This window comes from Coptis chinensis, chromosome 7 (genome assembly GCF_015680905.1).
Source record: "Coptis chinensis isolate HL-2020 chromosome 7, ASM1568090v1, whole genome shotgun sequence".
Taxonomy (NCBI): Eukaryota; Viridiplantae; Streptophyta; class Magnoliopsida; order Ranunculales; family Ranunculaceae; genus Coptis; species Coptis chinensis.
Window position 1 is genome coordinate 8,315,301 of NC_141462.1, and position 24,011 is coordinate 8,339,311.

General features: G+C 36.6%; 2 long non-coding RNA genes across 2 annotated transcripts; both read left to right on the plus strand.

Moving 5' to 3' along the window:
- The first annotated feature begins 20,963 nt into the window (after positions 1 to 20,963).
- Positions 20,964 to 21,614, plus strand: LOC147485745 (uncharacterized). Its single transcript, XR_015200911.1, has 3 exons — positions 20,964 to 21,069; positions 21,163 to 21,260; positions 21,447 to 21,614. It is a non-coding gene; the product is annotated as an uncharacterized LOC147485745 (long non-coding RNA).
- An 869-nt stretch (positions 21,615 to 22,483) lies between these two features.
- LOC147485746 (uncharacterized) lies at positions 22,484 to 23,059 on the plus strand. The gene is made up of 3 exons (XR_015201253.1): positions 22,484 to 22,565; positions 22,710 to 22,767; positions 22,954 to 23,059. It is a non-coding gene; the product is annotated as an uncharacterized LOC147485746 (long non-coding RNA).
- The last annotated feature ends 952 nt before the right edge of the window (positions 23,060 to 24,011 follow it).

Below are 24,011 nucleotides of genomic sequence, written 5' to 3' on the forward strand. Positions count from 1 at the left end.
ATTATTGAAGAAAATCTCTCTAGGAGATACAATATTACTAGGAGACAACTAGTCAGTTATCAACTCTTTGAATAAGACCAGTTCAAATTCTATTGAATGGATTAATAATTCTATCTTAGGAAATATTATAAGTATTTGTAACAATCTCCATTTTTTCTGTAAAATACTGTTGGATTAACAGAATTGGTAATGGAGAGGCTCATGCATTAGCCAAATGGGCATCTACTTTTAATGGTATAGAGCCTCCACCATCGTTCTTAAGATGTAATCTTTCCTATTTTGAAACTTAATGGAAATGAAATGGTATTATCGAATTTTTTTTTTACTAATGTCATGTGCCATTTTGACTGTAGTGCGACACTGTCATTGTCGTGTGCTCCAACAGGCAAAAAAATGCTGGAATTCTACATCCATATATTTACACTCATTTCCTTATTCATTTTACATGCATTCAACCTAAACATTCTAATCAAACAACTCAACCATTTCGCATTAATCCTCAACAAACAACCCACACACATTGTCAAAAAATATATCATAAAGTGTATGAGCTTTTTCCCCTTCAAACTTCATCTTTGTCTTCATCTTCATCGTCGTCTTCTTCTTCATCTTCTCCGGCGGAAGACTCGGTAGATAGTCTTGATGAAGAATTTGTTAACGTCACTCCCCTTATGAAGCACAGTTTGGTTGTACTTGCACAAGCACAAATACATGTTCTGAAGGCACCACATGGTGGTTCAAAGAAGGGTCAAAAAATGAAACAAACTATGCTTTGACTTTGGAAATCTTGAAGGCCAACTATTTCGTCGATCGTCCTGTTTTTCCGAAAGAGGATTTCAAAAGGCACTTTCGTATGATTTTTTTTTTTTATTCCTTCACATCTTCACCGATATTTAGACTCATTTTAAGTACATTCAGCCTAAATTTAACAATGCTGGTAAACTTGGGATAGATCCTTTGATCAAGGTGGCTGCAACTTTACATATTCTTGGTTATGATACGGTGGCTGATCAAATTGACGATAAATTATACATATCTGAGCAATCTAGAAACCAGGCGTTAAGACATTTCTGTGATACAATTATCAAATTGTATGGTTCAGTCTACTTGCAAAGGCCAAACATTGCAGACACGGAACGCTTGCTTGCACATTCTGCCAAACGTGGATGGCCGGGTATGTTGGGAAGCATTGATTGTATGCATTGGGAATGACATAATTGTCCAACTGGATGGCAATATGCTTACAGTGGTCGTTCTGGAAAATCATTTGTTATTCTCGAAGCTGTTGCAACCAAAGACATGTGGATATGGCATTCTTTCTTTGGGATGCCAGGGTCACACAATGATATCAACGTGTTGGATAACTTGCCAGTGTTTGAGCACGTGATCAATGGTACTTCTCCACCTATTTATTTTGATGTAAATCATCATAGCTACAATATGGGTTATTATTTAGCTGATGGTATCTATCCTGACTATGCGACATTTATACAAACAATTTCAAAACCTAATGCTCTAAAGATGAAGTGGTTCGCAACGATGCAGGAAGCTGCAAGGAAAAATATTGAAAGAGATTTTGGGGTTTTGCAATCTAAATTTGGGGTTTTGGCAAAAACTTGTAAATTATGGCATGTGGAGACAATGGGTACTATTATTATAGCATATATCATATTGCATAATATGATAGTCGGAGCTAAGAATAAAAATTATGAAATGAGGAGGTACATTCCTGATCTAAAAGGGCAATCTGATCAGCTCCCAAATGTGCGTTTTATTACCCGTATATTACTGCATTACAGTTTTTCTTACGCTTAACGAAAAGACAACTCATAGCTTTTACTGCCTTTTTTAGGTTAAGGAGTATTTCAGACTACTTATCATAAAAGCTGCGTCTTAGCACCAAAATGAGCATTAATTACGCTTATTATGAAGACTAGTAGCTGCTATGGAAAAGTGCTAAAAAAGTCAAGTCAACAAGTCAAAGTTCTCAAATCAGAAGACCAAAGATAGAGGCCCTTATTTCAAATTATGAAGACTTATCCCTAAACCTATCTTGGTTAATAAGGCACCAAAAAACAAAAGCAAAAGTGATTGGGGTGAGGTGTCTAGTTTATAATGGATGAGGGCAAATATGTAAAAGGCAAAAATAGGAGTATATAATCAAAAAGCAAAGGAGAGAGAACTCATCCATTGTCTTAGGATCCAAACCATTTGGTTTGTTTATTTTTCTTGTATTGTTTTTCAATTCATGTCTTTAATTTCTTGTTGTTTTATTTTATTTCAATCAACTTGTTATTTCATTTTCTTTATTTCAATCAAACTTGTTATTTGTTCTTTGTTTTAATCTTCAATCTTGTTTGTTGCTTTCATTTCAATGTTTTAATTAATCTTCCTTTCATGTTTTCAAGTTATTTCAATTAACAATCAAAGCTTTCAAGTTCATTAGCTTAGAACGATTCTAATATTCAAGAGTCTACCTTTCTTTTTCATATCTCTCTTACTTAAACTCTAAACAATTTAGGATGAACCTCAACTCTTAATATAAACTCTTTTGAAGTATACTTCCACCACTACTAAAGCTTCAAATGGCACCGTTATCGAGGATTGAAGGAGTCAAAGTGATTAGTTGAGAATATAAGAAGGGAGCATCATTCTCATCTCTTAATTTCTATTTTTTTTTTCAATTTTTCATCATTTTAATTTTATTGTCTCTTTGTACTGAGATACTTTTTTACAAATCAGATTGCGGGACAACAAAGGTGGAGAGAAGCTAATCAAACAGGAAAAAAATGACCGCCGTTCACCGACGCTGGCAGGTGACTGCACGGGTGTGGCGAGGGCGACTGCCCAGCCACCTCAACATAAGTGCATGCAATTTTTTTACAATCCAGTTCCTTTGTGACAAGAAGTTGTACTCTGAGCCCGAATTTTATAATAGAGTAGGAGAAAACATTGGAACTTGTTTGTAATAGTTAGTGATAAAAAGAAAATGAAAAAAAAAAGAAGAAGGAAAACTTGGTTTTTGATTGATTTCTTATGATGAATATGAGTTAAACTTGGTTTAAGTTTAATACTTACCAAGAGATTAGAGTTTTAATTGCCTTGGGAAATTCAAGTGTGTGAGGCAAGTTGTGGCATAGTACAAAATATCAAGATATTGGTATTTATCGATATTCAATTTATGGATACGTATCGTGGATATATCCAAAATATCGATAAATATCATGGATATATCTAAAATATCGTGAATATTTCTTGATATAGCATGATACATTATTTATATTTATTTAAAATATAATGGTAAATATTAAATATCACCGATATTTACAGTCGTATACTCGTATATATTTCTAAACATATCGTGATATTTATATATCTTTCTCTGAAATCTAGATAGATATCCTCAAATATCGCGATATATCGGGATATTTTGTACTATGAAATGTGGATCATAGCTCACACACTATGGATCAACTTGGTTAATCGACACTCTAAGTTCATTTGACTCTAGTTAATCTAGGTGATTAATCTAAAACTAGATAATTAGATTAGTATAATCTTAGTTTAGTTTTAAGTTTGAGCCCTTGAAGGCAAAGTTGTATAAATTGTCAAAAACCCAACTTGTGGGCTTTTTAAGTGGGCCTTTATTGTAACTTAAAATATAGTAAAACTCAAAAGGTTGGCCCTGATTCTTAGATCAAGCGTCAACCGACGTTGCCTTCTCCTCAAGCAGCGCGTAAGCACAGCTTGAGAGGTAAATTCTAAACTTCCTCGAAGCCCAAGTAAGAGGATACTTGTGTGTTCAAGCATGCTTACATGATTGTTTGAAATTTACTGTCCACACTGTAATTTACATTCACACATAAGGCTGAACCCGAGCCATAACAACCATTGGGAAGTCATTACCCAATGTAGGTAAATTAGACGTTGCTTGATTCTTAAAAGCCCTAGACCAAAAAAATTAATTAAAATCAATCAACTAGAGCCCAAGTACCAAATTCCGATGGACCAACTACCTTCCTCACTCCCCTCCCCCAGATTTATCGTGAGTGAGATTATTGGTAGCACACCACTTGGTGAAGTGACTGCCTACTCTTCTAAGACGTGTAGTAGAGCCATCCTAGTCTCGTGCCTAATTGTTCCCTTGAACAGGGCATAGTAAATTATAGACCAAAGCAAATATTTTCAAAAATCCAAAAAAATGAATTTCTATCGTTTGTGCATCATCATTGATTGAGCATTCATGTCTTATCAATATGCATCACAACCATCATGGAATTACAATGCAAACCCAGAACTTTGTTCTTTTTGCAGTAGTCCTTATCACTGGTTATCCCATTGTCTATCATATACCGAATTCGAGTCTACTATGGAAAATCCTTACGATTACGAACTTCAATTTTCAAACTTCCTTAGTACCCAATACACTCAAGAGTTTTCTAATCATGTTGACAATTCATGGAGTTCCACCACAAATAGTCAACCATAATTCACATATGGTCACTCAGAGTACGATTTTATCCAAAGCCCATTACCATTCACATCACCATTCATATCAAATTTATATTCCAATACACCATCCATTACAGACCAACTCTACCAGGAAATGCCCAAGCAAACAATACTAACTTAGCAAATAGCAACTACCTTATGTTTTCTCCAATCCGATTCAAATAATGCCACATCTGAGACTAATATTCTTCCCACTAGTCCAGAAACCCATCCAATAGGAGAAACAAGGTGTTACTATAAGAAAGCCCATTGCTAAAGCCCATCCTAATACTCATGACCAATCAAATCACCATCAACCTCCACCTGACTATCATGAGAATTCGAGCTATCATGACGATGACTATATGCTTGAAGTCACAGTTTCTCTAACATGCCTTAATGCATCATTACCCATAAATGAGAAAATTCCGACATAAGAAACTCAAGAGCATGTATTGGACTCGACACACTTGGAAAATGGCATTGAGAAAATGTATGAAGATCTAGGTGGAGAGGACAAAGATAATGAAGTGCTTAGAAAAGAGGGAATTAAATCTATAGTAGAAAGTGGATTTTAATTTAGTTTGGTCATTCAAGACTTATCGATAGAACAAATTTGTGACATCCTTACTATTACAGATATGAACCACAATCTTGTAGAAATGCCAAAACTAGATGAAGAATTCTCTGAGTCCTCGAGATCATGTGAAGACCCACCACCCAACCATCACCTTCCCAATTCAACACCTCTTGAAATTTATCCTCCATTCATAAAAAAATCCACCAATTTCTGAGGACAACACCACGAAACCATTTCAAAGAAACCTCAAATTTGCACTTAAGCCAATTGCCTTTAAGATCATTCATAATTTTTTAGGCCTTCCCAGTAAAGAGACTTTTCCCAATAAACAAACACAAGAGTTCATCATTTCAGTAGTAGAGAAACCTGGTATGTCATATTCCTCATCATCTGAGCTTTATGAAGGATGCCTACTACCAACTTCTCACTCTCTTGGACAAGTCAACTATGATGGGTTATTGCATAAGTTCCATGATGGGTTACACAAATATTCTCTTATCATTCTGTATATTACGCTCCAAATGTATCATTTCATTATGTTTAAGGGTTTATGCTTCTACATGTTTTTCTATAAAGATCCTCAAATGTTTAGATTATTAGTATATAGTTGACATCATATCATTCATCTCATATGTATAGTCTTGGGGAATCTGACTTAAAATGACTCCACATATAGTCTTGAATATCTGACTATAAAAGATTTATGTTATGTTTTCTCGATGCATTCCATGGGAGTGCATCAATAAGGTAACCAGACCTCTCCACTTGGAGGGTGTGGTTGTAAGTGCTGGAGCCTTGAGTCCACAGTATATCTTGCGCATTCCACGTTAGCACTTTTACTCGTCGTTTGAGTAGTGTACCTCTATGGAGCAAGTATATAATTTTTCTTTTCTTTATTTTATATTTATTTTTAGAATAGCTTTACAATTCTTGTCTTTATTTTAATTTTCCTGTTTTCTATTTTTACGTAAGCATTTTTCTTTCAATCTCACATTTGACGCTGAGCAGTCTTTCCTCTATAAAGAAGAGATGTGAAACAAAGCAGAGGGCGATGGGGATTGAGTGAAGGTGGCTTACGGTTGCCTCTCATGGTTGTTTAGCATGTCTTGTCTTCCATAGGCATGCCATACCATGGGATGGGTAGCAGCTGGAGCCTTTGATTTCGAAAACTTTTTCCTTCTATGGGTGATTTCTAATTATTTTAAGCTTTGTCTTTCTCTTTGGTTGGAATGACTTTAACTAGGGCTAACTAGAGAGTAAGAGAGGAGAGACTAGATTATCTAGAAATAGAGCTAGTCCTCTTCACTAGATTTGCCTACTTGCAAAACAAGAGGTGGAAGATCTAGGGAGGCCAAACCATGGGATGGTTCACAATTAGAATCACTTAATTTCAAGCACCTTCTATTGGGAGGATCACTTTCGTCATAGTGATTTTTCTTAATAGTTTTATAGTTTATTTATTTTTCTGTCATAGTAATTAGGAACATAAAAACCAAAAAGCCAAAAACAAATGTTTCTTTATTTCTTTAATAAAATTGTCGTTTTCACCGCGCTTATAATAGATGATTCTCGATACATAAATAGTTAAGTGATTTTTTAAAACAGACAATGGATTCCACATAGACCAACCTTTAGAAGTACGCAATCTCCATTCTTCTAAGGGCGGTTTGAGGATCAGTTATGTGTTACTAAGGGTCGCCTATAACACCAAACTATTCACCTGGGTCAGGACATTCCATGTCTTGCGCAGTAAATCCCCCAACTCACATAACTTAAGCCACAGTCTGACTGGATTGAGTTCAATAATAAGCCAACACGAAAGTTGCCTAAGATCACCTGTTATGGTTTGTTTTCAAAATCCAGATTTAGAAATCACGGCTTTTGAGTACGAGTTTCTTAAAACATCTCTCCATAGTTTTCAAAACTAAAGGATATAAAAATGAAAATTATACGCCCCGGAATAACCAAAATGAAATCGGATCTATGCATAATTTTATCTTCTTGTCAAAACCTCTATATGGTTAGAGATACCTTTAGATTGAGAAAAACAATTATTCCAAAAACACACACACACACACATTTCATATGTATATGTATAGAGATAGCTACTTACATATTTTACATTTCACACTTTTTATTTCTTCACTTGTTAGTGTAATAATATTCATGCATGCATGTTAGATCTTCTGCATTTCATATATGTTTTCAAAAATACAAAAACCCAAAAAGATTTTATAGTAGAATAAATATCCCTAGTATAATAAACTATGTATTATCGTTCTATATCAAACAACCCACGCCCCAAACTTATTTGGGGGTGACATATTTTCATCATGAAGAACATAATACAAGTGTATCGCCGTTTTTGCTCATGTTTCTACGGTAATCTATTTCCTTATCTCTTCATACTTTGAGGACAAGCATAGTTCTATCATAGAGTTAGTATAGTAGCATTTTGCAAAAATTATGCATTTTCTATATAGTATATATAATAGTATATTTCTTCATTTCCAAAAAAAATCGAAAAAGACCAAAAATATTTTTCTATTTAGTATTAAAAAGTTTTGTTTCCTTTTTCTATGATGAATAAAAAGTTTAGAAGTCTCATGATAGCAATAGAGTAAGGACTTGTTCTTCGTACTTAGACTAATATACGTACAATAGTTTCTGCATATTTTCATGAATGACATGCATCAACATTTGTTTATATATAGCAGTGAGTTTCCGAAGCCAAGGTTAGAGCAATTAAGTTCCATATCCTGGGAGAATCTAGCCAAAAGCCTCATCTGAATGATTATTTAGTGATGACACAAAGGATGTTGATAAATCATAAAAAGATAAAGTTTACCTACGAAATGAACGATAAAACTCAAAACGTAAGTAAACTAAAACTTAATTACGTGCTTAAATTTATCAAAGATTTTCTACTCTCAATCTATTGAACAGATATAGTGGAGTAGGAAGTTCGTTCCACTCCTAGTCCTTCCATCTTTGTGTTTTCTAGTCTAATTACTCTACTCTAAGTCTAATGAGAGATTTTCTGAAATGATAACTAGACTACGATGTAACTACCCACAAGATGCAACTAGTCGACTATTTAAACAACTATGGGAATACTACGTCGATTCTATGATAAGGAGTTAGAGGGGGATTGATTCCACCTTAGCTCAACTTAATCCACTAACGACGAATCATCGTAATCCGAATTGAACTGCTTTGCAGAACAATCTGGTTATTCCTAATCCCTAATTACACATGACATTTCTACCAATTCATAACTAGCATGTGAACGATTACACTCATTCTCATGGTGAACTAATCATTTCTAGAGTGGAAAGAAAATTACGACTATTCAACATTAACACGAATCAAGCCTTCATCAATGCTTCTCAACCCCCTCTAATGGAGGTTTAGCCGAGAATCATCACGCTATCATTCCCAATCAAATTCGAACAAGACATGATATAAAGATTGAAACTTTGCTTATTTAAACTCAAATGGAAACTACTCATGCAAAAATCTATTCAATCTAATAAAGACAAATAATTGAATCTAAGAATTGAACTAAATAAGTAAATGGAAAATGAAACTAGATTACCAAGAACACTATTTTATTAATCTAATGAATAATAAAATAATGAATAAAATACTAAATTAATAATCTACTTTGTTCTAAAGTAATTAATTAAACATGAAACTAGATATAAAACAAGATATGAAAAACTAATTAATTAACTAATTAAAATTCTAAAACTAAGTTCTAAAACTAATTAATGGAGGCTAACTAATCTAGGTCTAACTATCTACCATTAACAAAGAGTCAAGCTCTTGTTTTTATACTTTCAGATCCAAAATCGTGCATGGGCTTGGAGCCATGTTTTGGGCGAAGAATCGTGCCCAAAACCCATCTTCGATCCAAAGGCCTCTTCATTTCTGATTGGCTTCAACAGACTTTTTGTCCACTCTCCTCTGATTGGGTCAAGGCTTAGACCATTGGAAATCTCTTTCCGAGCGGTCGTTTTGACATAAGGTAGGCCCAATTCAGTCCGAGTCCAAAGATACTGACGCCGGAAGTTATCTTGACTTTGTGTCTTGTTTTACGTCCGCGTCGACTTTTCAGCTTTTGAGCGGGCTTTACAAAGGCTTTGTCTTCTTGAATCTTGGCCTTTAATCACGGAACTCCTTAGCAACCGACCTTTGCTTCTTTATCTCGCTAAAGTGGCACATTTACGCACATCATGGACTTTGAAGCCCTCGAAATGCATAAAAACACGTGTCGGTATTAACTCTTAATTATTACTCACATAATTGGTCTAAAAGTATGATGGTTAAGGGGTTAAAACTACAGTTTTGGGCTCTTATCAAACCACCCCCAAACAGCATTTTGCTTGTCCTCAAGCAAAGATGAGAAATTAGAATAAGTGACCAAAAATGGAGTTCTATCTACTCTCGTTTCGCTGAGTGCGATTGCATTGACCATATGCAACAAGGCCTTAAACCACTAGGAATTCCCTAGTGGACGAGTTATAGCCTCGTGAGAGTTTTCCAGTGAAGGTACTCACAAACTTCATCTATACTACATCGACTAAGAAATAAAACTATTGTTTCCTTATTCATGCTCTAAATTAACTATACCTCTCACTAGCAATGCATATAGAGTAATCAAGTCAAAACCTAAGCTAATATATACAAAATAATCAATCATCTACAATAAATATATATACAATGAGTAATACTATGAAATGCCTAGCAGGTTCGTTTACAAACTTCGAATAAGCGTCCTTAAGTAGGTTCTCACAATAATAGTCAAGATACAACACTCTCGATTTTTCCACTCAAGTTTATTACTCCGATGTGCAGTGGGCACACTTTATCTTGCAATCTCAATGACAACAAGGAAGCCGGAGTCGATCAAACACATCTGCCACTTACTATCACACTAACCTATTCCTAATTGAGCTAGAGGTCTTTATTAGGTGTTGCGAGAATTAGGAGATGGTTTAAGAAGGAAGGAAATGGATATTCAAAAAGGACAAGTCTGAGATAATAGAGTTTTCATATTATGTAACTAGAGAAAACCTTGTTATTTACTTTTATTCTATTTTTTTGAAGTTTTTATTTTATTTCTATTTTTATTTTTATTTTCTTTGGATGAAACTTCTTTTCTTTATTTTCTGAAGCAACTAACTAATTTTTGGTTACACAGGTTTTTTTCTTCTTCTTTCTTCCTCATTCTATTCTCAGACTTATTCTAGATTGGGTAAGTTGATTTTTTTATTTTTTATTTTGTTTTGTTTTTGTAACAGGGGTAAAGGATTTGTGATTTATGAAAGGCTAAAGAAAGGCTCGAGGGCTTAATTAGCGGAAAATAATTCATAGGTTTGAATTTCTGGCTATATCGATCCAAAGAGGGCCTAAATTCTCGCTTAGGATATGGTTTAGTGATCAAGCAAGTGGGCGTGTGATATCTCTATCTGGATTTTACTTCTCCTTTGTGTCATTTCTCAAATGTTTCAGCTTCATATAAGGCTTTTAGGCTATATTCTCACAGATTTGTAGAATAAGTACTCTAGCCTAGAGTTCAAACTTATTGCCAAACAATCATAGATACTCATGTAATATATTTATAGATAGATGTAAAGATTATTACCTACATATTAACCTAAGTTTCTAAAAATTATTCTAATGCAAAAAGCTCATTGAGACTTCTAGATTATTAAGAGCATAGAGAAGGAAAACAATACCAATATTCCTAAGTGTATAGCATGAACTTATTTATTTATATTTTTGAATTTTTTGAAATTTTAACTAGAAAACAAGTGCACATTATACCTATCTATATCCTAACAGATGCCTTAATTACACGTGTTTCTATGCCCCCCTCGAACAAGAAGCATGCTTTGTCCTCAAAGCATTTAAATAAAGAGGGTAGAAAAATACCATGGAAACGCCATTGAAATTCGGAACATCTGCAAAACAAGGTTAAAACATACTAATATAAAAATTGACGCAACTCTATAAGAGTTCCACCCATTATGGGGTTAACAAGAATCAAATTGCTTGGGACATAAGCAGACACTAACTAGAATTAAAACTTACCTTATCTCCCGCTTTATTCATCATCCTCCTCATCCTCTTCTTCTATAAAGAAGTGAGGTTCCTTCGCGTCCTGCCATGCCCATGATAATTTGCCAGGCTTCCCGCCATTTATCATCTATTATTGCTAACCTATTAAAGCCACTTGGTTTGGTCCGACGGGTGTAGGGTGCAACCTGATGAGGTTGTATACTCCACCCTTGCCAAGTCATTACGGAAAGAAGCGAATAATACTATTGGTGGGTCGCATGCGATTAATCGGCCGTAATCCAATCCGTGAAACGTGTACAAAAAATAGGAAAGAAATATAGCATAATCACGGAAATTAGAACGGGCATAAGAAGGTATTTATGCCTCATGCTATGGGCTCGAGCTAAACTAGACATCAAGGTTCTGGGAAGGTCATGGCACATACGTCCCGTGGCTAAAAAGCAAGGAAGGCGGCTGCAAGTGGCAACATTCACGAAGAAAAATGTCATTCCCTAAAATGTTTAGCATGATCCAAAACATAACAGTTCCTATGTTCATGGACCCGGGGCTACCAAAGGCGACGTTATATTCCCCTTGGTCCTCGATACGGAAAATGCCTGCCCCATACGACTCATGCAAAAACTCATAAGTGTAGACATGCATATTATCTACCTAATAGCACCATGGGTCTTGTATTTCAGCGGGCATAGCAAGTCCAAGAACAAATGCTAGCAAGAACCATAAGCGGTTCCCAGCCTACGTATGTGATCGCCTCGCGAAACCAAGCACCATAAGTAGTGCTTTGGAACAAATCTTCGAAAGACTGTTCCGGTATTATTGTAGGAGATGTCATCTCAAAACGATGCTCTGGAACAACTGCAAATGATCCGGGAACAACATGCAGAAAACTGGAAATTTTTGCGTTTACGGAGGTCAAAGGCGCCAGTCGCTCTCCACTTGAAGCGCCAGTCTTCGATGATTTTGAGTTCGATGTTTGGAAGCGAGTCACTCACCTTGAAGCGCGAGTGCGCTCGTGCAAAATTTCTCGAGACTAGAGGCGTAGAGTATCGGCTCCATTGGGGCGCAGGTGCGCTCCGAGGTGCTGATTTTTGAAAATGGTGAAGAACAACCGGAAACGTGGGAGTGAAAGGTGAGTGATGGAAGTTAGGTGTAGTGTGGGTTGTGAGTGTAGAATGAATGAAGTTTTTATAGGTTTTAAGTTGCTAAAACGAATCGGGAAGTTGCCAAAAAAATTTTACGGCAATTTCTGAAAATACTAAAATTTTCAAACCCGAAACGGAAACAACTCATATTCTTGATTCTAAAACAACCCTAGTATCTTTTAGGTTGAATTTAGGATAAAACTACTTAACTTATCGAGATTTCATCCTAACCAATATTTATTCATAGATATGCCCAGATCGGCAATATTCTCACCCTAACTCCGAAATAACTTCTAAAAACGAGGGTCATATAAAAATCATCTCTGGAATAGATAATACCACCCCCAAACAATTTGGGAAGGTGGGATCAATATTAAACAACCACGCACAATGAAAATAACCGCATTATATTAAATTTTTCATTCAAAGTACATTTCACTACGAAATTCAAATAACCGAATTAAAATTGACATTAAAATAACTAACAATAATAAAACTAGAAATAAAAATCATCAAGCTATACTATCCCTAAACACTTCGGTCCTGGTAGCGGAGGGCACATACACGCGGGAGATGGCTCCCCGGCTCTCTCGATCGGTCGGCACCATTAGCCTTTTCGCGATGGCGACTTCGTGCCTCGATGATGTATCCTCGGAAGGAGAATCCCCGTGAGGTGGGAAGCGTGTAAGCATATCGGCCGGAACTAGCTGAGATTCCAGCTTTCGATCATATGTTCCCACCACTCATCCTCTCATTTGAATGCGAATCTCGAAGTTATGGTGGATAGTAGCCTGTCGAGTCCGGAGGTCTTCGCAGATAGTATTGAGTGAACGCATGCCACGATGAATCACAGCCATGCGTTCTGCATCTGACCAACACCTCTCTAAGGCATCAGCATCAAAACAAGTCAAGTCCTCCTCATCCTCCGAGTCATTCTCATTTCCACCATCCTCCTCGTCCTCTACCCTATCCTCAGGCAACCTCCAAACTCGTTGGACACACTCCTTATAAATCCGAGGATTTCGGTATAGTATGAGGTAAATCCTATCAGACGTCGGAGTCGCTCTCAACTTCAGCATGATCTTGGTTATTAAAACAGGGAGAGGTGCAATCGACTTCCCTACTCCCCTAATCATGTTAAGCAAAAACTCCAAGATACAGAACTCATACTTCTGCTCTTGGAGTATCCATAGAATGTGAAGGCAGTTCAGACTGATGTCGCTGACCTTCTCCTTCCTCAGGACGTTCCGACCAATCCAGCGAGCTGCGGCCGGTGGTTGGATTCGAGGATGCTGGCGAACACAATGCGAGCTCACATTGTAGTTCCCTTTGGTAACAGTCGCGTTCATCAACGGCTCGACCCCAGTATATTGGGACTCCTGTAACGTGGCATCAAGATGGATTCTAGGCGGAATGCCTAGAATCTCAGCCAACAACCCAGCAGTTACTTCTTTCCTCTTCTTCGCCACCGTAACAAAAATTCTACTCCTATCCAACTCCCTCGTGTTGTAAAACCGTCGGACTAACTCTTCGTGGTAAAAGGCGTCGGTCGAGTACCACAAGCTATTCCAATCTCTACTAATCATTTCGTCACCTTAAAACGGCGCGAAGTGGTCGCCAGTAAATGCTTGCTTCGGCAAAATTCGACGTTGTTGAGCCATTGGAGTGTTTGGAATGTAGTGGGGAAGCAATGAGGGACAACCTCACAAAAAACGATGGTGGTGGTGGTGTGGTGGCGCGTCAGCTTGATTTTTTTTTATTTTTCAGTGGTTTTTGGTGATTTAAATTGGTGGAGGTGGTGGTGGTACGGTTTTGAGAAGATTTGGAGTGGGTTTGGATGTTTGGCGTGGGTGTATTGGTTTTTTTTTTTTTTTTTTTTATGTTAGGGTTTAAAGCTTTGTTTTTATTGTTAATGGCGGTTTGGGAGGATGAAGGTCGCGACTGTTGGTGTGAAGGTAGGGGCGCAGGTGCGCGTGGGTTGGGCCCAAGCCCAATTCGAATTTTTCGAATTTTGTCGATTTTTAACACGACTTCAAACTAATATTGTCGCTTCGTTACCGGTCCGATTTTTGCGAATGAGATATGGAAATGATCAGGAGAGAATTTCCAATCCAATGATCCATAAAACACTCTATTCCGACCGTGGATGACATATAAGATAGTGGAAAATGCCTCGAAGTGCGTTCATGACGTAAGTTATGCGAACGAATGAACTCTAAATTCATAGATTATGTCAACCCAAATCAGAATATAATTAAATGGCCTAAGCAACTCTAATGGGACATAAAACATTCTAGGACGGAAACACGAACACCCCACCCCCAAACAAATTTTTTACAACAGAGTTTAGAAATTTTGTTTTTTTTTTAAAAGTGGGTCTTTTAAAGTCAGATTCCCGAGACTTCCTAGATTACTATGTTTATTATTTAATATTTTCTTACTTTTATAAGGAAAAACAATAAGCAATAAGGACATAATTCACCCTATAGAGAAACATGACTCAAAAATCCGAGAAAACATGCAAGAGTGGAAAACGTGAATTATGTTAAACATGGACTTAGGATCCAGTACTTACAACCACACACTCCATAGGGAGGGCCCGGTTACCTTAATTGTGCACTCACCAATATATGGAAATGAAAGGAAATGCACCAAACACAAAAAATTGAGTCGTTTATAGTCAGATACTCGAGACTTTATTTAAACATATGTATGAACATGCAGTTTATCATATATCAACAACTGAAATAGTTGTGGATCATTCCATAAATAAATATCGCAGAAAACATATCCAAACACAATCAAGCACCAAGATTTCCTATGACGCAACCTAGTGAACTGAAAGCGAAGTCGGATAGACCTATAACGTAACCTAGCATGCACCTTCTTTTTCATCTTTGAACGAGAGTGTCCTAGTGAATAAGTGTGGAAAAGTGAATGGTTGTGGAAGATATGGTGGATATGGATAAGTTGTAGAAGGAAAGCATGTAAACAATGAGGATGTGGGTTTAGCACAAAACTCATTCATGGTGTAGGTAGGGACTGTCTCAAGTCTGAAAATGAAGGTGTCAAATGGTTTGTCCTTCTGAAGTATTTGTTTACTAGGTGGATTTAAAATATTATGAAGCACAGGAGAAACAAAAGGATCGAGTGCAAACTCAAGATTCCTTTGAAAGGGTGGAAGGAGGGGAGTCGAGGTGGATGTTGTGCAAAGTAGTTCTTGATAGGGTGAATCATCACCTGCTCTAAGAAACTCATCGAATTCCTCATCTAGATTGGTCATATCCACATTACTATGATAGTTCTCTATATGTTTGAGAAAGTCATCTATCTCGTCCTCATCCATAATATGTCTATCGACTAGTGTGGGGATGAAAATGTTGGAGTCTGAACTTCCAAAGGAAATAAATTTGAGCATATGATTATCAGGGAACGTGTTGTTGAAATAATCTCGAGCGAAGCTCTCGATCATGCTAACCTCTCCATCCATAGACGAATCGGGTAAATGTGTCTTTGTTTTAAAAACATTTACTTCAACAACAAGATGGCCAAAAGACATGGACATCGAACCATCGCGGCAATTAATGAGTGCATTGACAGTTGCCAGGAAAGGATGCCCTAAGATGATCGAGACAGAGTCGTTAGCGACTTCTGTATCGAGGATGACAAAATCAGCCGGATAGTAGAAATCCTGAACTTTTACTAGCACATTTTCGACCACACCCTTAGGATACTTAATAGACCGATCATCTAATTGCAACGTCATTTTAGTGGGTTGCATCTCGTCTAGACCTATTTGTCTATACAAATAAAACGGGAGTAAATTAACACTAGCCCCCAGGTCTAATAACGTGGTCGTCGTATAGGAATCTCCTAAAGTGCATTGTCAAGATGGGGCGACCGAGGGGTCCTTGTACTTAACAATTCCATTATGTTCAGATAGAGTTGGGAATTGTTCTGTTAAAAAGGCGTCTGTTGGTATATTGGTCTTACGCCTAGTAGTACACAACTCCTTAAGAAACTTAGCATGGTGTGGTAGATTTTTAATAGCTTCGAGGAAGGGAAGGTTTATAGTTAGATTCTTGAAAACGTCCCTAATCTCCTCATAATTTGTATCTCCTAGTTAACATGGCTAATTTTTGTGAAAACGGTGGTTTCTCTCTATATTTAGCATATGTATCACCTGGATGTTTAACCTTGGTTTTCTATTTCTTAGGTTGTGTTGTAACTGGTACCTCTATAGTGGTAGGCTCTTGGGTTTCTATTCGGTATCTAGTAAAATAGCAGGGTGTAGGGGACTCTTGGTGGGGTAACTATAGGCATAGTTACTTTGTTATCAACCACTCTGCCGGAACGGAGAGTGGTGATGGCATTTAGCTCACCTACATTTTCATATTCATTACTAGTATTATCGGTTACCTCAAAGGCTGTGTTTGTTATTTTAGGATTAGGTATTACGTGACATGGAAACACACCTTTGGGTTGGGCTTTATCTTGGGCCAACCGTTGGCTTAAATTATTAACGGATTGTAGAAGGCATTGGTTAGATTGAGCCATGGTTTGGAAAAGTTTTGGCTCACTTGTATGAAGGTGTCAAGACGATCCGGTTGTGTGGGTGTAGTAGTCACGGGTGGTGTATTTGGAACTATCTCGCGTGAATTATTTATGGGCGGATTTTGATAGTTATTATTTACCGGAACAATACCTCTATTAGCATTACAATTATTATAACTACCTTGACCTTGTGCTTGACCTTGTCGAGGTTGCACTTGGTTGTTATAATTATTATAATTACCCCGACCACGCCTTGTCGTGGGTGGAGCTTGGTTATAACCGTGTGTTGGCCTAACATATTGATTATTGTACCACGGAGGTGTGGCGTGTTGGTTATTTCTCCAACCGAAGTTGGGATTTTGTCTCCAAGGGGCGTTAGGTTCACTATTAATGGAACAAGCCTGTTCATAGGCTATAGGACAGTGGGAGTCGGGATGCTCAGGGCTCACTACAACAGAAGGGGTCTTTAGCGGCGACCCTTTTGCAACGCCGAAAAATTGTTGCTACAAGTCACGTATTCGCGGCGCCTTTTGGGCTGCAAAAATTTGGCGTGCTATCAATTTTCTTGTAGAGGATTTATGTACAATAACGCCTCTTTGCGTTGTAAATGGTTGTAATTATATTTTCTAAAAAAAAAAAGAAAATACAATTTAAAACGCTGGTCGCCGCTAAAGCTTAATGGATCATTTCGCGATCTTTTTTCGTTGTAACAATTTTTTTTAGGAATGTACACGTTAATCCGGTATAACCTCTGTTTGCGATGCAAAGTGGCGTTGTTGGTGGGCCTCTTGTGGGGGGCCTAGTTTAAATTGGCACTTTCGAACTAAAACTAAAAATTGAAATACCAAAATTAAAACTTCGAAGTCTCGAACTAAAACCAAAAATTGAAATACCAAAACCTAAAAACCCAAAAAACTTTCTTTATTTTCTCTAACCCTTACTTCAACCAAAGACTCCCCAAATTGGCAACGAATCAAAAGTCCAAAACACTCCTCGGAGTCCTCACATCTATTGACAAGTAAGCTAACGATCTCTCTTTCACCCTCTCTCTCCTTTGATTTTGATAACCCAAGCTTTGATTTTTCAGTTAAGTTACATTTACTTCGGGCATAATTGACTTTGGTTCTTTTTGGGTTTATTTTACAGGTTGATTTGAAGTGGAAATTAGTTATGGATAAAAAAAAAAATGGAATTTTTAATTTTGTAGGTTGGGTGCTATTTTCATTAGTATTCTTTTGCATTTCGGAAATGAATTAGAGTTTTGGTTTTGGCGTTGGGCTACTTTTGGTTGTTCTCTTATATTGTTTGCCATCTAATTCTTATGTCTATGTTTTTGGGTCATTTGTTGTTGGATTTTGGTTGCATCGACCTTGACAAGTGCTTCAAGTATTCTTCTGTTCTTTTTTTTAATTGACAACGATTGCACATTTCAATTCTATTGCATCCCCAAAAATTAATATTTTATTTTATAATCTAGAACTTGTGCTTGATAAATATGTAAAGGCATGTGAAAAGTTTCATCCAATTTGATACACTCTAGAAAGGGTCTTTATATTTGCAAAATAATACTCTGAATAGTATTCACATATGTACAACGAATAATTACTTAGTTGGTTACCTCAACTTTTGTTATCTTTGCCACATTTTAGGCTTAGCTTTTTTTTCTGCTAATAGTTAAACTTTTTGCTATTTTTTTCCCCCCGAATCGATAGACCTTAAAGTCAAATACAATTGCTTGTGAGCTTAAGCTCAAAAACAATGTTGATGTTTACAATCACACTCTTTGCGGCGATGACACTTGTGCAATTTGCTTCCGCAGAAGTCCCCTTATTGAATTTTCTATTTTTTTTTTTTCGGAGTTCGAACTGAGTGAAGAAGTGTTTGGTTGGAAAATGGAGAGGCCTGATTATCTTCTGCCCTTGACATTGCGATGGATATGTTAGTTGGGACTCGGGTATCGTCATAGTGTCTTAATAGGATGCTTAACCCGCAGTTGATGATTGGAGACATGGTCTTTGATCTTGCGGAGTTTACAAGTCGATTTAAAGAAATTTACGCTCTTGGTATTTTTACGAGGTTTTGATTGATGAACAAATTAGGAAGAAAGAATGGATTGATTTTGACCTTTTAGTATCTTTTTGTTTTATTCCGGGAATACTATAAGGGATATGGTGGTTCATGGGGCACCTGCAATTGCTATATCCGCCACCACCCCTCGGCCATGGAAGTGTTTAACATGGAGCCGTTTGTTGGAACATCCGAGAATGCGACTTCTTTTCTTTTCCATAAATTAGACTATCTTGTCTCCGGTACCTCTTTTTCTTAAGATGTCGTTTCATATCCCAACCATTATATGACTTATGAATTATTATTTGCAGCCGTCTAACTGGCCAAACCCTCGTCGATGCCGCATAGAAAACTTAAAGATGTCATAACAAAGAGTGCCGCTTCTTCAGGGGATTCTAAATCTGTTTTTCGTAGTAGATTTAACTCTAGATTCTAGTCTTAGAATGATTGGAAAACTGCTATAATCGATGAGAAAACAAAAGCGATGTATTATCATTCTTCAGGGCTTACATAGAATCTGCTTTGAAACCATGGTTGAGGATGATGTTGCTTCAAATAAAGCTATTGGTTCATATGGAGCAAGCTTTATTAAGAATACTCTAAAGGATTCTAAGAACATTTCTATTTTAACTCATTGCAACACCGGCAGTGCTCGGATTTTGCAATATTGTAGACTTTCGCGTTATTCTATCGATCTAGTAAGAGCTTATGTAAAATAGGTTCGATACATTCACCACCAGACATTGTTTCAATAGTCTTGCAACAGACTAGATATGGTAATTGCCCTTAAAGTTATCCATGGACTTCATACTGATGGGGTCCTTGAAAAGATCAACTAGTCTTGACATTAAGTTTTACACAGGCATGTCATACACTGAGAGTCTGTGACAGTACGATTGTCAAATCTCTCTCCCTCTCTCTCTCTTCTAGTATCCAAACGGGGGTCATTTTATTCTATTTTGCAGGGAACCTTTGCAGAGCAAAAATTCAAGGACATTAGCAATGCCTATGAGGTAAGCAGTCAGTTTTTTGACTATCATATCCTGTGATCAATGTTTCAGCCATGGAAGATTTGCCTACACTACACCATTTGGGTGATTTTGCAACATTTGAGATTTCTTATTAGTAACAGATACTCATCCGTTAGGTAATTACTCACATATATTATCCGTTAGAAATGTTTATAACCGTTAGTACTCATCTATGCAAATACTGGAATTATTATGTAACGGTTATTGGATATTTTTTAACGCTTTGGAATGTGTTACAAACTAACATATCAAACTAAATCGGTAGAAAAAAGAAATAATCACACCAAAACTTAAAGCGAATTTATTTTTGTTCGCTGGCGTTCAAAACATAGCACATGCCTTAATCCCTAAAAGGAAAAAAGAAAAAGAAAAAAGAAATGAGTGAAGAGAGAAAAAGAGTGGTGTTTCGCTGCCGCAGCTAGGGTTTTGATTACTCTTGGTAAGTCGTCCTCTCTCACTCATTTGTTCTCCGCCTTCTCTTCTCTCATCTTCAACAATCTGTCTTTGGTTGTGATTTTAACTATTAGTTATTTGGTTTTTGATTTCTAAGATGCAATTTGGTATAAATTCGCCTCAAATATCAAACAAGCTTTGCGGACTGAGGGTTCAATTTGCTCAAGGTAACAAATTTATGTATTGATTTATTGCAAGTTTGGGTTTTAGGTCGTGGGTTTGGTTACACTTTGAATTATTGGGTCAAAGATGCATTCTTTATGGATGTATTAGTTGTTTGATTTTATTATTAGTAATAAGCTTGATGATGAAGATGAAAATTAGATCTGTTTGTGTTTTCTTTTTTGATTTGATTAATTCAAAGTCAAAATCTGTTATAGTAAGCATTTAGATTCATAAAGTGATTTCATTGACTGTCCGATCTCTGTTTTTAATAGTGATATTAGTCGGTGATGTTTGTTAATACTGATCTCTGTTTTTAATAGTGATGTTAGTCGGTGATACTCCACCAATGCAAACTTATGAAAGTCTTTTGCATTGCGGTTCCCCACCGAATAAAGGAGGAAGAAGGGGGTCTCTTGGAAGTTTATTTCTGTATAAAGGTAGACATGATGGGCTAGTGATCCATTTCAAGAAAGCTTTTGGTGGTGGCGACTTTTCAAAGGTAAACATGGCTCGTCCAATTTTATTAGTATTTGTTAAGTATATAAGCTTTTAATTGCTATATCTGAGATGTATTTGATGAACTTGAGTGTAGGCATCGAAGGGCTGTGGCCGTGTTATTATCTTTTTGTTTCAAAATGGGAATGAGACTCAAAAACTATAATCTAATAAGAAAGCCACTCAAGCTAGCAGGTGACATTCCCTATCTTTTTTTTTTTTTTTACTTGAGTTATTTGTTTTAGTTTTTATAAGTGGATGTGTTTAAGATTTGGTTTGGCTTCTTAGGTTCACTTTAGCTTTATTTTTTTTCGACATACTAAGCTTTTATCACTTCATGAAATTTTGAGAAGAGCCAATGAACTCACTGAATCCATACAGCCAATTCCCAAGGACTTGGATTCAGCTAGTATGGTTGGATAAAGGGGAAATTCTTTCTTTAAGAAAAAGGTAGATCAGGTGGGTGCTTTAATACTTACCTTTTTGGTAAGGAAAGGAGGCTCTAGAATAGCGAGTAATAAAGGGAAATGGAGAGGAGCAGCTTGGCTAGAGGGAACAGACAACACCCATTTCCTTTATGCAAAGTTAACATAAAGATTTCAGGTAAGCATTTCCAAAACTAATTTCAAGGTTGTACCCATGTTACTTGTGAAGAGATAAGTGTCTTTATAGCATGAGCAAGGATATCCACTATTAGTATCATACACATGATCGACATGGTACTTACATGTGTATATATAGGATGATATAATTCCAGCTACTTTAATATTTCCTTGCTCTAATTGTCTCCTGTACATCACCTTGTGATTGTACACAAGTTTCTCATATAGCTAGTTGTGATTGTTGTTAAGTGTACGTGTTTTGGATGGACTAGAACTTTGTTGAGTTCCCTCATTGCATCTTATCTCTTGGTCCCGCAACATTGGTTGAGGAGGATAAGGAGTTTTTAGAGAAGAAAAAGAAGTTGCGGGAATCTTGATCCGAAAGGGTAGTTTGTTTATTCTTTACTATTTATGACAACAGACTCATACCTTTAGAAGCACTTTGCTAGATGTATATGATTGCTCTATAAAACCTGAAGGTGTTGATCCGGCTACTTTAGAAATACTTGCCTTTGTTTTGGAAAGTAAGTAAAATTGCAACATTCACTCTAAATCAACCTCTTGTCGTTCCATTCTCGTGTGTTATTATGTCTTTTAGCTTCTACTTTTGTTTGCAGAAAGCGGGGAGATTTTCTCGTATCGTTGGCCTCAATCACGGAAAATGAGATAATTCATACACTTGCATTCCTAGGAGTTCTTATGATCTGTCACGAGGTGTGATACAAGTGACTTCATTTCACTTGTATTCAAAGACAAAACCTTTACCTTCAAAGGAGTCTCAAGAAGAAGAGCAAAAGCGCCGCCTTGCCTTGTGAAGGATTACATCCACTTTTAAGAACCTACTAGAAGGTAGCGAGTTGACAGCTCTTGTCTTCTCTGAGCGATTGAAAGATTTCAGGTGAGTTAGAAATTAGTTTCTTTGGATTTGGAGTCCCAAGATATGTATTGTTGTATTTTTCGAATAGTCGGGGGTAATTGTCGAAGCTTTTGTTCACGTTATCCGTTTGATATTCCTATTGATCTTATGAATGATGTGCACTAGGCCAAAGCAGACAATTTTGGAAGCGGAAGGTGAAGCTGCTAGGTGAAAACATTTGCAAGTAATCTTCTCAACTGTTTCATACTTTTTATCATGAAAAGTGTTTGATGGATTCTGAGTTTCATTCCTCTTCCGAATTCTTGCTTCCTTTTAGCTACTATTTCCAAGCAGTTTTTTTATTTTATGGTGTCAAACTATCAAAGGAACTTAGATAGATAAGCGACCGAGCGAAGATTTGGTATTACAGGGTTCATCTAGTCAATGGGTTGACGTCATGAAGAGGAAAAGAGCTGTTCATGAAGAAATAATGAATCTGGTGCATCAGAAACGATCTAGTGAACAAGCAGATAAGGTAAATATATGTTATATCCAAATCATGCTAATTATTTATTTATTTTTCATTATTAATTGCTTTATCATTATCTAATGTTGTCGGTTTACCTAGAAGTTGTCTAAACTGCAGAAAAAATATTGACTCGAACATTAGCATGTTATTTGCATGCAAGTTATAATTTTCTAGTTTTTCATTTAGAAGATTAACATCTTGATCTCGTTACTATTTTTCTTTAGGATGCCGGGGAGGAGGATGAAAAAGTAAACCACAGGTTCACGAGGAGAAAAGGAAAAAAGGTCTTTTACATCATCCTATCTTTTGTTTAAGTCCAACTGGTTTTAAATTCTTTTCTCAATATTCTCTCCATTCCCCTGCCATATTTTTCATTTGCCAATTATTGAATTATTTACGTTTGAATGTTGAGGCTAATGATGTTGAAGTGAATGTAACATACTTGGGTTACGATTCACTATTATTGTTGTTTTACTTCAATCTTTGAAGGTCGGGGATACAAAAGAAAGGCGAAAGCTTCAAGGACGAGGAATTCTACATAAGCTCGGTCCCCAACAAATCAAGTAGGTTCCAATCCTTTTATTCTCTGGTTAGAACTTCCGCAGTGTAGTTGTGTAGAGTGTAGAATTTGGCAATGAATATCTTCTAAATACTTAAAACAACCAAAGTTGAAGAAGAAAATTTCATAGGTTTAGACGGAAATTAATCAAAATAATAGAGGTTGTATTTTCTTTAGATCCTTTTTAGGGACACTTTAGTCTGCAGAGCTTTTATGAATGAAATATTTACATAATCACTTTCCTCTCACAATGAATATGACTTGTCCGGCATTACCGAGAAGGGAGTGGCCTTCTTATATTCCAACTTGTTTCGCTATATTTTTTTAAATGTTCGTTTCAAAAAGAAAAAGGACGGAATTTCCTTTTTAAAGGCGAGGAGCTACTGATTTCAGCCACAAC